The following is a 14371-nucleotide window of genomic DNA, read 5'->3' as shown; positions in this document are numbered from 1 at the left end:
ATCATCTTCCTGAATCTTCTGCTCTTTGCTTACTGCTAAAGAAACATTTTGTGCTTCATACCCAGCGAGCTGCCTTTCATATTCGTTTATCTAGTGACTAATTCCTGGGTACCCACTGTGTGCCAGGTTCAAGGATGCCCCAAATCAGTGTAGATTCTGTGCTCATTGTACTCACCGCTCGAAAGAAACCCCACCCCAACAACACACAGTAAATCTGACATTCCACTTCTCACCTTTGGACTCTGGAATATGCCAGTGTTCCTCTTGGGAAGGTTCTTTCCCTAATTGAACCCCACTTACTACTGCTTTTTCAGGATTAATTTTTCAAAGCACCCTTTCCATCTATCCTGTTATATGAGCTCATGAGTACATTGTTTTCCGCATCATCAGGATGGGAATCTTAGGATTATCTGCCTAGCTCACCAGTGTGCACTCCAGTCCTTATTCTGATACCTGGACCACATTAGGTCTTGTCAAAAATTTATAGAATAAATAAGAAATTATTTGCCTGGAGGTACTCTGAATTTTCTTCTATTTGAATGAATTATTAAAACTAAACATTATACAAAGGTGAGTTTTTAGCCTACAGGATTTTAGGTTGACAAGTAATAACACAATCAGTTTCAAGTTATGATGCATCAATGTTGATATTAAATAGCATTGTATTTTCTTTCTTGAAACAATTGTAATACTCTATTTATAGATAATACTCTATGATTATCACTATAGTCAATAAATACACGGATCCAAGCTGCCCAGTAGATTTGTTCTCTGGCGGGCTAGATCACATTCCTTCTCTGCTCTCTTTCTAAAGCTCTGTTTGTCTCTTGCCTTGAAAATGTGTTAATGTGCTGCCTTTGTAGAGTATGGATCTGTAAGTGGGCGGATGTTGACAAACTAGTTGTAGATTCATCCAGTCGTGTGAGTTCACCTAGTCCTCAGACCTAACTTACTGTTCTCCAACTCTAAGTCTAGTTATATACTGAGAAAGCAATTAAGAAAAAAAGCACACTTTTGTCACATATAAAATGCAATGGGTTTTTGCTAGAATTCAAAACAATTTTACTGTCCTTTGTTCTAGATATGCATTTTTCTTATTATATATACTCTACTTCATTATGTAATTGTATGCTTCAAGTAATTGTTATTATATTCATATTATCATAATTCTCTATGTTACCAAAGACAAAATTGGGAAAGAAAAATAATAACAAAAAGTTCTTATCCCTAATATGCTTCAAAATAAGTAAAGAAAGACTCACAGCTTTGTGATTTTGAGTTGTTGAATTTCAGCTCTCTTGTTTTTAGTAACATACCCCCAAGTCCCTGGATGAAAGGGCCATAGAATCTGCAAGGTTATTACAACACCCTATAGCAATATACTACCTCAACACAGGTATAATCAAAAGGAAAATTTTGTAACTACATTCATGTTCAAAGATCTTGTGATATAAGCCAACCCCTGTGGGGGTATTATTTCCAAACATAACAGGTTGACATTATGTAATTATACTCTGCTGGATATTGAAATATCAAAAGCGGAGTGCTTACAGCGGTGCTCACGGCATACTGTTATGAGTATTCACGTTCATCCACACTTTTCTACGGAATTATTTCTACTTATGGATTACAGACTTTAGCAAAGATTTGGTGACTTATTTAATATCAATATTAGGTTCTGACATGAATGTACTAGCAAGCATAGCGAGGCTTGGCTCTAGGTCTCACTATACTCACTGACAAGGCCCAGAGGCAAAGCTCTTCTTCCACACGTCCTTTCCTACAAAACACTCCAGCAGATGCACAACTGTTCATTATATGCCCACCTTTCATAGACTCAGTTCTATAATTTATGCTTTCAGCATCCTAACTTTTGCCTGTATTGTTCTTTTCATGCTTCATGATGGCATTGCTTATCTTTAAATCAGCTCTTCTACTTTGGCTCCATCTTAGCACCTGCTTGCACAATATCTGTCTTTCGCAGCAGTGATGGGGGCTTACAGCACTTAATCTCAGCTTCCTTTCCCACTCATTTTAGTGGCACCCTCACATTTAACCTCTGAATTATAACCAGAATTTGTCTTTCTCATTTTTAAAGGTCAGCTTTCTAATATTTCCATTCTTTCTCCTTTGCATGACCTTTTTGGTTTATGTGGTGCACATGAAATTAGTCTCCTAGACATTTAGGCCCCAGATACCATTCTCAGATTGGTCAGCTGGGTGATCTTGAAGCCCCTTCTTATTCTGTTATACAGGAATAACCTAGTGACTACTTTTACATTTCTCTTCTATCCATTCATCTTTTAAAATGAATTGGGAAACTATAACTCTGAGGCATATATTTATATATAACATGTGTTATTCTATTTTATTTTGAGATGGAGTCTCTCTCTGTGTAGCTCTCCCCATCCAGTCCAGAGATTTGCTCTATTTGCCAGGCTCAGAGATCCTGCCATAATATTTATTTTAGGAGTATTAGAACACCAAGCTGGCTGTATTCACAATGGATAGGAAATAGGTAAGCTAGTGATTTAACCATCAGACAATTGAAGGAGTCAATCCACAGATATATGTATCCAATGATAGCATAGGCTACCCCAGTTAAGGAAGATTTCAGTGCATACATGCTTAATACTGGGGGTGGGGATTATAGCCAAACACTTTTCTCTGTCTTACCCAGTCCTGCTAGATTGGATTCTCTCCCACAGGCTGGTCCCCTAGCCACTTATAAAATAATTTAGAGGTTTAAGATTAATTATAATTGTTTGGCTGGTGGTTCAGGCTTATTACTAGTTAGCTCTTACTTCCAAATTATCCCATTTCTATTAATCTGTATATCACCACGTGACTGTGACTCACTGGTAATGCTCTGGCATCTTACTCCTCTGGCGGCTGCTGATGTCTCTCTTGACCCCACCCTTCTTCACCTGAATCACTGCTTGAATATCCCACTTAGCTATATTTTTCCCTGCCATAGGCCAAAGCAGCTTTATTAATCAACCAATAAAAACAACACGTATTCCCAGCTGTGACTCAGTGGCTAATTGCTGTTCTTCTAGTGAACTGGATTTGGCTCCAAGCCCTCACAATGGATGGGTTACAGTCTTTGTAACTTCAGCTTCATTAGGTATCTAATGCCTTCTTCTCTGTGGGCAGCTCACTGCCATGTAACATATGCATAAACAGCAACAACAACAACAACAAGAAGTCTGGAGAGATGGTTCAGTGGATAAGAGAAGTACTGCTCTTGGAAAGGACCCAAGTTTGGTTCAAGCACCTAACTTCTGTGGCTCATGGGCAACTACATCTCCAACTGCAGGAGATCCAATACCAGCTTATGAACCTCAGGCACCTGTACTCAGGTCGCCTCCTATCATTAAAATCAATAGAAATAAATCTTTTAAAATGTGACTCAAAACTGTTTCCAGTAATTATGAGGCCATCCAGATAATCCTGGCTTATATAAAGTCAGTCTTAGCTACTAACGTTGTATCTCTCCATCTTATAACTTTTTGAACTTTCTTTCCATTGGTACCCCAGATGCTAGGATACCAGATGAGAGCCAAATTATTGCTTCTTTGGTCTTCTTCAGGGACAGAGTGATGACTTCAACAGGCTCTGAACAAGCTGGAATAGTAGTGTGCAGGAGAAGCGAAGTCCACCTGCCTTGTTCGCTTGCCTGCTATTTTAATAAATTCCACTTGGAGAGTCTTTATTTCAGGACACCTTGAGTGGCCTTTAAAACTTCTGTAAGTGTTATGTTGCAATTTGTGACAGCAATAATTATCTCTCGGCAGAAGCAAAATGGGAAACTCTTGTTATCACTAGAAAACTAGATAGACATGAGTAAAAATAAGCATCAAGTAACAAATGACACAGGAATATGTTGGAGATGTGGTACAAGTGCTCTGCCTTATCTCACCAAGTCTGCTCTTCACACCCTTTATTGCCTCTTTTGGGTGTTGGTATTCATGGATAAAAATATTACATTAAAAGCAAAACAAAAACTTCTTTGCTTTAATTAGGCAAAATGAAATCCTTCTGTTACAATTTATATTATTAAAATTTTGACATTTCCTAATGGCATACAAGAAATTTTATTTTTAAAAAGTCTTATATTAGAGCAGCATTTTAAAAGGTGATTGAATTTTGGGGATTATTATTGATGCAAAAATCATGGTGTAATGATATTATTTTTGTAATCTCTTGTTCTGTTTTAAATAATCAACCTCTGGTATGGTCTGTAATCCAGGACAATATAACATCAAAAAGGTAATTATTATTATTATTGAAAGTTTCATGTACAATGAAAATTGATATCTCTGTGCAATGAAGTCTTGACCATGAAACAGTAAATAAATTTATCCATATCCAAAATACTCAAGAGAATTCTTTACTCTGAGGCTCCATGAAAATTACAGAGCTATAGAAGATGATTGAATTCAATTGACAACCAACTGTGAGGTCCTGAAGAAACTGCATTATTTTATCAATATCTCCTTTTTCTATGTACATCTCATTCTCATGCCCTGATAACATCAACCTGTTCTCTATTTCATTGATTTGACTTTTGAAGGTTCCACACATAGTTGAGATAATGTGGGTTCCTTTTTCATATTCTTCAGGAGAGAATGGGAATCTCTGTGACAACGAAGAACCAGTTCATCCCCTCAGCTTGATCTGTATAACTTAAGATTGGTGTGCTGTACTCAGGACCAAAGGTAAGACTTAAATAATGTTTCTTGCTAAGTGAGAAAGTCATGTCAAAGAAGTGATGAGCTCGGAAAGGCAGCGTAGATGCCAACTTGTACAGATAGAGAGGAGCGAATACTGAACAGGCAGACAACGGCGTGCTCCAACACCGGCCTGCTTCTTCTTGCTCGTTCATTCCAAGTGAAAAGTAGTATCTTGACCTAGAGAAGGGATGTTTCATCATCTGGGGCATAGAGGGCATGGTCTTAGTGGATTCTAACCCACCAAACTGTGTGTGGATTGGTAATTAGGGGGAAATGAAGGCAATGCTGAGCTGTGGAAACCATTACTTCATAATTTCCTCTCTTTCCTTCCTGAACTGTAGTTACAAATTTTTGCATTGGTTTCTGTGGCTTACATTTACCATAGAGTAGAAAGGAATTGGAGGCATTTATTTTGCTGTAAAAAGTATTTTTAGATGTTTTGTGGGCTGTGTATCAATTACTATATAACATAGAATTAGGATGGAATGTGCAAAAATATATTTAGCAATGGTTGATAATATTTTAAGAACATTTGATTCTGACACATGGTATATAATTTATAGAGATGCAGGTTACATCACCAAAAGGTTGTATATTGGGAAAGCTACAGAAAAAAAATCCTTAACAAAAATACCTTCTTGAAACACAGACTGAGGTATGTTCCCTCACAGAAAAAAAAAAAAAAAAAGAAAGAAAGAAAGAGAAAAAAAAAGCAAAAAACTGCAATGATTGCTATGGTTTTTCTTCTCTTGAATGTTTATTTTTCTTTGTACTTCCTACCAAGTATAGTTGGAGCCTTATGATAGACAGATGACTGGAGCAGGAGGGATGGATGTCAACTGGATGCTTGACCCTTATTTTTTATTCAGAACTAGTCTTTCCCTCTGGCCACATGAGGCGGAGTGATGTTTCGCCAGAGGCTGGTGAATATATTCACCTATGGAAACGGCACTGTGCAACTGTATAAACAAATGCAAAACACTGGTCTCCAAGTCTGTTCAAGGCAACTTTCATGGACACGGGGAAAAACAACAATAGCAAAAATAGAAAATACTAATATTCACTCAGTGTTTGCATGGTATTATAATTTTCAGAGTATTTTGTGTACATTATCTCATGTGGTTGAGTAAGTCTGCTATGAAGGAAGACTGGAAATAGAACATTTTTACTGATTAGGAACTCAAGACAGAATAAAGCTAAATGAAAACCAGGTTCGGAAACTCAAACTTTTTTTCATTTCCCTATGCGGTTTCCAGTAAAATATAAAACATTTGTCTCCTCTTCCCTTCTTTCAAAGAGGAAAAAAAAAAAAAACCAGAAAAGAAAAAGAAAGGAAAGCACAGAATTTAAGAACCAGGAAACCCCGCTTGGCACACTGAGCACAGATTCTCAGTTTTTGAAGAACACACATTCACCGGGTCAGAAGGTCCGGCTAGGGGCAGCTGGGCGTGAATAGGGCAGGGGCAAACATTCTTAAATGACCCCGGAACTAATGTTTCTATTTTTCATCTTTTGCTTCCTCGTCAGGTGGTAACTCACGGCATTTTAGTCTGTCCCTGAGTTTAAGTCTCTTTGTCTTTGGTTTCACGCTGAGTTTCCTCCTTAACCTCACATCTAGCTCCATCAGGGAGCATCATTGTGTTTCTGCTGCTTAGTGGGCCCTTTCCCATGTTTGGGGAATTCATTTAAGAAAATACAACTAGGGAAAGGGGAATTGGTGAGAGCCCTTGAAATTCTGCGAGTCACCCTAGGGTTACCCACTTCTAGAATACCCTCAGACAGAGTCTGAAAAATTGACGATTGTGTAGTTGCCTGTTTACATGCATGCAAACAGCATAAGAAACGCCCGAAGTTGCTGTTGGAGCGACTGTGTTATATGTTTCTATGTTTTCTGAAAGCAAAATAGAAATCTGAGTATAATATACTTTTTGACAGCTGCTGATAACATCTGAGAGATAGTTTAATTTGTCTGCAACTAAAGCAGAAAAAAATAAAAGAAACAGTCAGGGGGAGTATCGGGTCTGTTTGGTGGACTTCAGCCAATGAGGATGAGTCCTCTGAGGGAGCAACCCTAGTTCGCAAGGGCCGTGCGAGCTGACCCTGACCGAGGCTGCACTTCAAGGTTACGTTTTTTGAAAATAAGAAACACACACAATAGGTTTCATGGAGAACTTCACATAATACCCACACACATCTTTGACTTCGATGTCTGAGATAACTTTAAGAGTTTCCTCCTCCCAAACTACAGTGAAACCCTGTCTCGAAAACCGGGGGGTGGGGGGGTGGGGGGGTGGGGGAGGAAAAAGTTTCCCCATGACACCTTTCTTGCCTTTGCAGGTGACAAGGAGCATCAGTTTCATGAAAATTTCAAAGACAATGGAGAGCGGAACAATTCCACAACTGCTCATTGTCTTGAACTCAGACCCAGAGGCTGTCTCTCAGTGGCAATGTGCTGTCTCCTGGCCCCAAACAATCTTTTTCTAGCTCTGTATAAATTACCTACCTGGCAAAACTAAAGAGTAAAGCTGCGAGTAAAAATACACTTCTGTGGGTGTAATTGTGTTCGTGGCCAAATAGAGTTTGGACTTCTTCCATTAGCAGGAGTGCCTGGTGGTAGTACTAACTTTAAACCCAGAGCTGTCAACAAACAGAAGGCGCCTGGCTGAGCGGGATCAGGGAAAAAGCAGAGAGATGAGAATAATCGCTTCATAGGAGTCAACCGTGAACCCCCTAAAGGGAAATGACCGGGAAGGGAAACTTCTCAGGGTGAGGCTCATTTCTTTGTCTCTTTTTCACCAAAAACTCCTCTTTCTTGTCCTGTTTTCCTCCCTGGTTTATCTGGAGGCCTGGAATATCAGATTTTAGTAAAAAAAAGCTGGAATCCCTGCCGATATTCCTTTCTCCCCCTGAGATCATTGAGCTCGTCCCAAAATCGTCCTCAACCACCTGCTTTCGTTGTTGGTGGCATTCTTTCCTTCTCTCTCCTCTTTCTCTCGGCAGGGCTGGTCATACTGGTGCTTGATACAGTGAGCTGAAGCTTTTCTCAAGAAAAAAAAATGCTAGGACCTAAGCTGAAGATCCTAGAAGGCGAATTAGAACTTGACAATTATGGCAAGTTGGAATGTTGCAGATTAAGTGCCAAACTCACCCTGGATTCTGTCTCCTCCCTCTTGTAGTTGCTTATTACCTACCTCTGTATCCGACACAGCATCCTCTCAACTCCCAGCGCACCCTTTTTGAATGTATTCATTTAGCAGATACCGAACTTTCACCATCCCCAAGGCTAGCATGTTGTCAGACTGCATGAGAAGCTGTAGTAGAGATTTCTCTACCCTGCTGTTACCCCAGCTACCTGCTGTCCTCGCCAGAGCGTTTGCTAAACACACTGACTTATGACTTTCTTTTGTCCTATGATAGTAAGAAGTTCATGTAGCTTCTACACCAGAGCATGCCGTTCAGGATGACGTGTGGCTGTGGTCGGTAATATTTAGCCCAGGAATTTAGGCCAACAACTGACAAGGAGGACCTCATAAAAGTAAAAAACTGCTGAACAGCAAAAGGAAGCAATCGAGTGAAGAGGAAGCCCACAGACCCGGCGACAACTGGTAGAGGATTATTATTCAGATATATAAAGAACTCAAAAACTGGAGTGAAAAAATGGACCAATTAAAAAATGGACAATTGATATGAACAGAGGGTTCTCAAAAGAAGAAACATAAACATCTAACCAATTATCACAAAAGTGTTCACTATCCTTAGCTACGTTGGAAATGCAAATTAGAATTACTTTGAAATTTCATCTTATCACATCAGAATAACTAAGGACAAGAAACCAAGTGACAATAAATGCTAGTGAAGATGAATGGAAGGGGCCTTCACTCAGTGTTGTTGATGGGACTGTAAGCTGATGCAGTTCCTCTGCCTCAAAGAGCTGAAAAATAAAACAAAATTCTACCCCACGACCCAACTAGATCCCTCCCTGTCATCTTCCCAAGTATATCAACATCATGCTCCACAGACACTTGTTCTGCCATGCTCATTGCTAATCTACTTGTAATTGCTAGTAAATGGAAACAGCATAAATGTACTTCAACTGATGAATGGATAAAGAAAATATGGGATGTATATACCACAGAATACTATTTAGATCTAAATAAAAAGAAAATAAATTTTCATGTATATGAATGCACCAAGAAAGATTATATTGAATGAGGTAACCCAGACTCAAAAAGACACATGCCCCACGTTCTCTCTTATTTGTGGATCTACATCTTTAGGTTATATCTTGGAGTGACCCCAGATTCCAGGACATTAAAAGAAAATTATGAGGGGACTGAGAGGGGAAGAACTCTAGAAAAATGGGTAGTAGGACAGAGGTACTACAAAAAAGGAAATGGAAAACTGTGAGTGCTTTAACTAGGAAGGCAGGTAGGGGGCGCTATAGAGGGACAGGGTGAGAGGAGGGATACATAACACAAAGATGTTTGAAAAAGCCGTAGGTTGTCATGTTACTTTATGTTTACTTAAAGAACATATAATGTATGAGTGGACTTGCATATATATCTATACCTGAGTGAATGAATGAAATTTATGCCCTAGAAATGCTGAAGCATGCATGGGCAGCCTGTATATGGTGGTTCTGTTGAACTTGTCCATATTGGGTTTCATGGTCTAAACTGATAAGGACTTCTGTTCAGGTTTCTTCCTCATAGCTATATCTATCTACAGTTATATAGTATAAATGAAGTTACTTCTCTTAAAGCGACAATGCTCCCCTTAAAAAAGTCATGGAATATCTCACAAAACCCTAATGCCAGGAATGGAAAATATCATTTTTAGTTACTGGCCACTGGAGTCCAAAGCAACTTCCAAAACAATATGGGCTATAACAGGTGCCCTTGGGTGTATTCCCAGGAACGGAACGTAGGAGCCCATTGCTGAAGATACCACATACTCTGGACACAGAACTTTGATGACTACTTGTTTGTTCCCGGCTTCCCCTACCCAAAATAATTACACAGAACTATATTAATTACAACACTGCTCAGCTCTGGTTCTTATTAACTAACTCTTACATCTTAAATTAACCCATTCCTATTATTTTATATTTTATCACGAGGCTTGTGATTTAATGGTAAGGTTCCGGGGCATCTGTCTCCTTTGGCAGCTACACGATATCTCTCTGACTACTCCTACTTTCTCCTCTATCTCTGCTTGAAATTCCTTCCTTGGTTTATTCTGCACTGTCATAGGCCCAAGCATCTTCTTTATTAACCAATGGTGATAAAACATATTCACAGCATACAGAAGGGAATCCCACATTACTTTGAAGAACTGAGCTGGATCTTATCTGCAAGCTGCCTTCCTGTGGACTAGGTTTCATGTTACTGAAAAGAGCTATGAGAGCCACCATGAGGGATAAGCAGCCAATAGCCTTACTCTGGTGTATATGAGTTACAACAATTACAAAAATGGCAAGAAACCTTGAAAGGTGCCATAGTAGCACATACATCCTGGGGACACCCAACAGCCATATAATTTGATTTAAGGTCCATTAGATAAGAGGTAATTCATGCCCTGTACTGGAAACTTGGCCCACTATTCCTAACTGTTAAAATCATGGACCCTAGAGAGGAACCCATTACTGAAAATTTCCTAAACCAGTATAATTTATCACTGAATTCTAGATATTTTCCTTATACCCGTAGGTAAGTATGACTTTCAACCATCATCATAAACTTCCCTTTTACAGTAGGTAGAGATCATCACAGGAAGATCCAAGTGGGCAAAATGCAGAGAGCAAATCACTGTGGGTTCCTGGCCCCAACTAATACATCTACAATATAAGCCCCCTAAAGTTAAGTCTCAGGGAATATTTAGGAAGAGGAGATGGAAGGATTATATGAGCTAGAGGACAGGGAAGTCTGATGCATGGTAGGGAAACTGCACTTATGAAATCTCAACATGATGGCTGCCTTAAAAAGGCCTTAAAAATGACAGTACCAGTTGACTCACCAAAGTAGATAAAAGAAATCTCCTAAAACCCTACCCCCAAATGGAGAGCTATAGGAAACTAATGACTGCTAGCAGGAGAATCAGTCTTCTCTAGGGATAAACCTTTCAATAGATTAACCAAAACAAGTTAGACCCAAACACAAATACATACAAGCGACATGAAAGGAACTAAGCAAGTTGAGTCCATAAATTTATTTGTATATTTGTAATGACGATAATTAAAGACTAAAAGGCCATGAATCTAATAGGGAGTGGGAAGTATGAAAAGAATGAGGGAGGAAATAATGTAAATATAGTAGTCACATATGAAATTCTGAGAAATTAAACATCTTAAGAAAAACAAAATATAAAATATTAATAAAGTCTTGTTTTAATATAATTCTCAAAACAAATGCATTGTTTTCTAATAAGTAATGACTTTTTTGGTCAATTTACATAATGTTTCTGTTCAGATTTAAAGATTATAGTTATCTAGTCCACTTTCAAGTTGGTTTTTTTGTAAACATAGACTACTAATAGGGAACATTTTAGATATCATCTTGGTAGACCATGTGTGTGGGTTTAGGTCAACTAATTTTAATCTACTATGGTATATTTGTAAATGAAAATGCAATTAGTTTTAGTCCTTACATAAATGTCTCTTTTGCTAATGTAAAAACTTAAGCCTATTACAAACAATGCTGCTATGAACATAATTGAGCATATACTTTTGTTATATGATAGGGCATCTCTTGGGTATATTCCCAAGAGTGGTATTGCTGGGTCCAGGGGTAGGTTGATCCCGAATTTCCTGAGAAACTGCCACACTGCTTCCCAAAGTGGTTGCACAAGTTTGCATTCCCACCAGCAATGGATGAGTGTACCCCTTTCTCCACAACCTCTCCAGCAAAGGCTATCATTGGTGTTTTTTTTTTATTTTAGCCATTCTGACAGGTGTAAGATGGTATCTTAAAGTTGTCTTGATTTGCATTTCCCTGATCGCTAAGGAAGTTGAGCATAGCCAGAACCTGGAAACAACCTAGATGCCCTTTAATGGAAGAATGGATGAAGAAAGTATGGAATATATACATATTAGAGTACTACTCAGCAGTAAAAAACAATGACTTCTTGAATTTTGCATGCAAATGGATGGAAATAGAAAACACTATCCTGAGTGAGGTAAGCCAGACCCAAAAAGAGGAACATGGGATGTACTCACTCATATTTGGTTTCTAGCCATAAATAAAGGACATTGAGCCTATAATTCGTGATCCTAGAGAAACTAAATAAGAAGGTGAACCCAAAGAAAAATATAAAGGCATCCTCCTGAATATTAACCTTCATCAGGCGATGAAAGGAGACAGAGACAGAGACCTACATTGGAGCACCGGACTGAAATCTCAAGGTCTAAATCAGGAGCAGAAGGAGGAGAGAGAACACAAGCAAGGAACTCAGGACCGTGAGAGGTGCACCCACACACTGAGACAATGGGATATTCTATTGAGAACTCACTAAGGCCAGCTGGCCTGGGTCTGAAAAAGCATGGGATAAAACTGGACTCGCTGAACATAGCAGACAATGAGGACTACTGAGAACTCAAGAACAATGGCAATGGGTTTTTGATCATACTGCATGTACTGGCTTGGTGGGAGCCTAGGCAGTTTGGATGCTCACCTTACTAGACCTGGATGGAGGTGGGGGGTCCTTGGACTTCCCACAGGGCAGGGAACCCTGATTGCTCTTAGGGCTGACGAGGGAGGGGGACTTGATTGGGGGAAGGGGAGGAAAATGGGAGGCAGTGGCGGGGAGGAGGCAGAAATCTTTAATAAATAAATAAATAAATAAAATAAATAAAAAATAAAAAAATAAAAGAATGACTATGATCAGAAACACTGATGACAGCTTATTCTGGAGAGGATGTGGAGTAAGAAGAACACTCCTCCATTGCTGGTGGGAGTGCAAATTTGGACAGCCACTGTGGAAATCAGTATGGGGATTTCTCAGAAAATTAGGAATCAGTCTACTTCAAGACTCAGCAATACCACTTTTTGGGTACCCAAAAGAGGCACAATCACACCTATGATATATCTACTCAGATATATTACAGAATATCTGCTCAGCCATGTTCATAGTAACATTGTTTGTCATAACCAGAACCTGGAAACAACCTAAATGCCCCTTGACCAAAGAACGGATAAAGAAAATGTGGTACATTTACACAATGAAGCACTACTACTCAGCAGTAAAAAACAATGACATCTTTAAATTTACAGGCAAATGGATGGAACTAGAAAAAAAAATCCTGAGTGAGGTAAACCAGATCCAGAAAGACAAATATAGTATGTATTCACTCACAAATGGATATCCAATATAAAGCAAAAGATAACAAGCTAACCACTGGGAGCAATAATAAGAACAAAGAGATTAAGACCATGATCGAGATACCCACAGAGTCAGCTGACCCAAAATGGTGGGAGGTCACTAACTCCAGATTGACAACCTGGGGAACCCGCGAAGAACCAAAGTAGGCTCCCTGAATACAGGTGACCGTGGTGTGGCTTCGGCAGTATACGGGGCCACTGGCAGTGGGACCAGGATCTAACGCTAATGCATGTACTGACTTTGTGGAGCCCATTCTCTATGGAGAGATACCTTGCTCAGCCTAGGCACAGGGAGGGTGGGAGGGCTTTGGTCCTGCCTCTATGAGATGATGAGACAAACTTAGCTGACTTTCCAGGGGAGGCTTTAACCTCTTTGAGGAGTATATGGGGGTCGGGTGGGGGAGTGGGGGAAAGTGGGGAGTGGGAGAAGAGACGGAGGGGGAACTGGGATTGGCACAAAAATTTAATTAATTAATTAATTTAAAAAAAATATTTAATTATTTATTATGTATACAATATTGTCTACATGTATTCCTGCAGGCCAGAAGAGGGCACCAGACCCTACCACAGATGGTTGTGAGCCACCATGTGGTTGCTGGGAATTGAACTCAGGACCTTTGGAAGAGCAGGCAATGCTCTTAACTGCTGAGCCATCTCTCCAGCCCCTAATTAATTAATTTTTAAAAAAGAAAAAAGATAAGGAGGACATTAAGGAAATACCAATAAAATTTCTGAGATAATTAGGAAATACTTTGAATACATATTAAAAAAACACAAATGACTCACCAAAATTTAATCAAGAAAATATAAACAACTGAAAGATAAGTATATAGAGTCAAAGTCAGAGCTATAGTAAAGAGATTTACAACATGAAAAGCTCAGGACAGATGTCTACTAGGCCTTTAAAAACAAATTAAAACCAATTCCTTGAAGTACTCCATAGGATACAAAGGGGAAGAAAACTTTCAGACTCTCTCCCAAGGTCTCTTTTGTTAATCTTCATTGAGGCTTGTTTCTTAAGCTGTAAAAGCCACAGATGTCATGTTTAGTTAGATGAGAACTGTCAACTCTGTTCATGTAAATAAGTACAGTCGCCGGCAAGATACAGAGCATGCCCACACTTCTGCAACTTCCCTTCTTCTCCTTCCTGGTCATTCCTCAATAGTTTCCTAATTAATGTACCTGTTTTGTTCTTACCCATCTGGCTTTAATAGAAGATGCTCTCTTCTCTCTGTCCTCAAATTCTGAAGTGACCTACCT

This window comes from Chionomys nivalis, chromosome 15 (genome assembly GCF_950005125.1).
Source record: "Chionomys nivalis chromosome 15, mChiNiv1.1, whole genome shotgun sequence".
Lineage (NCBI taxonomy): Eukaryota > Metazoa > Chordata > Mammalia > Rodentia > Cricetidae > Chionomys > Chionomys nivalis.
Note: the sequence above shows the minus strand (reverse complement) of the source record.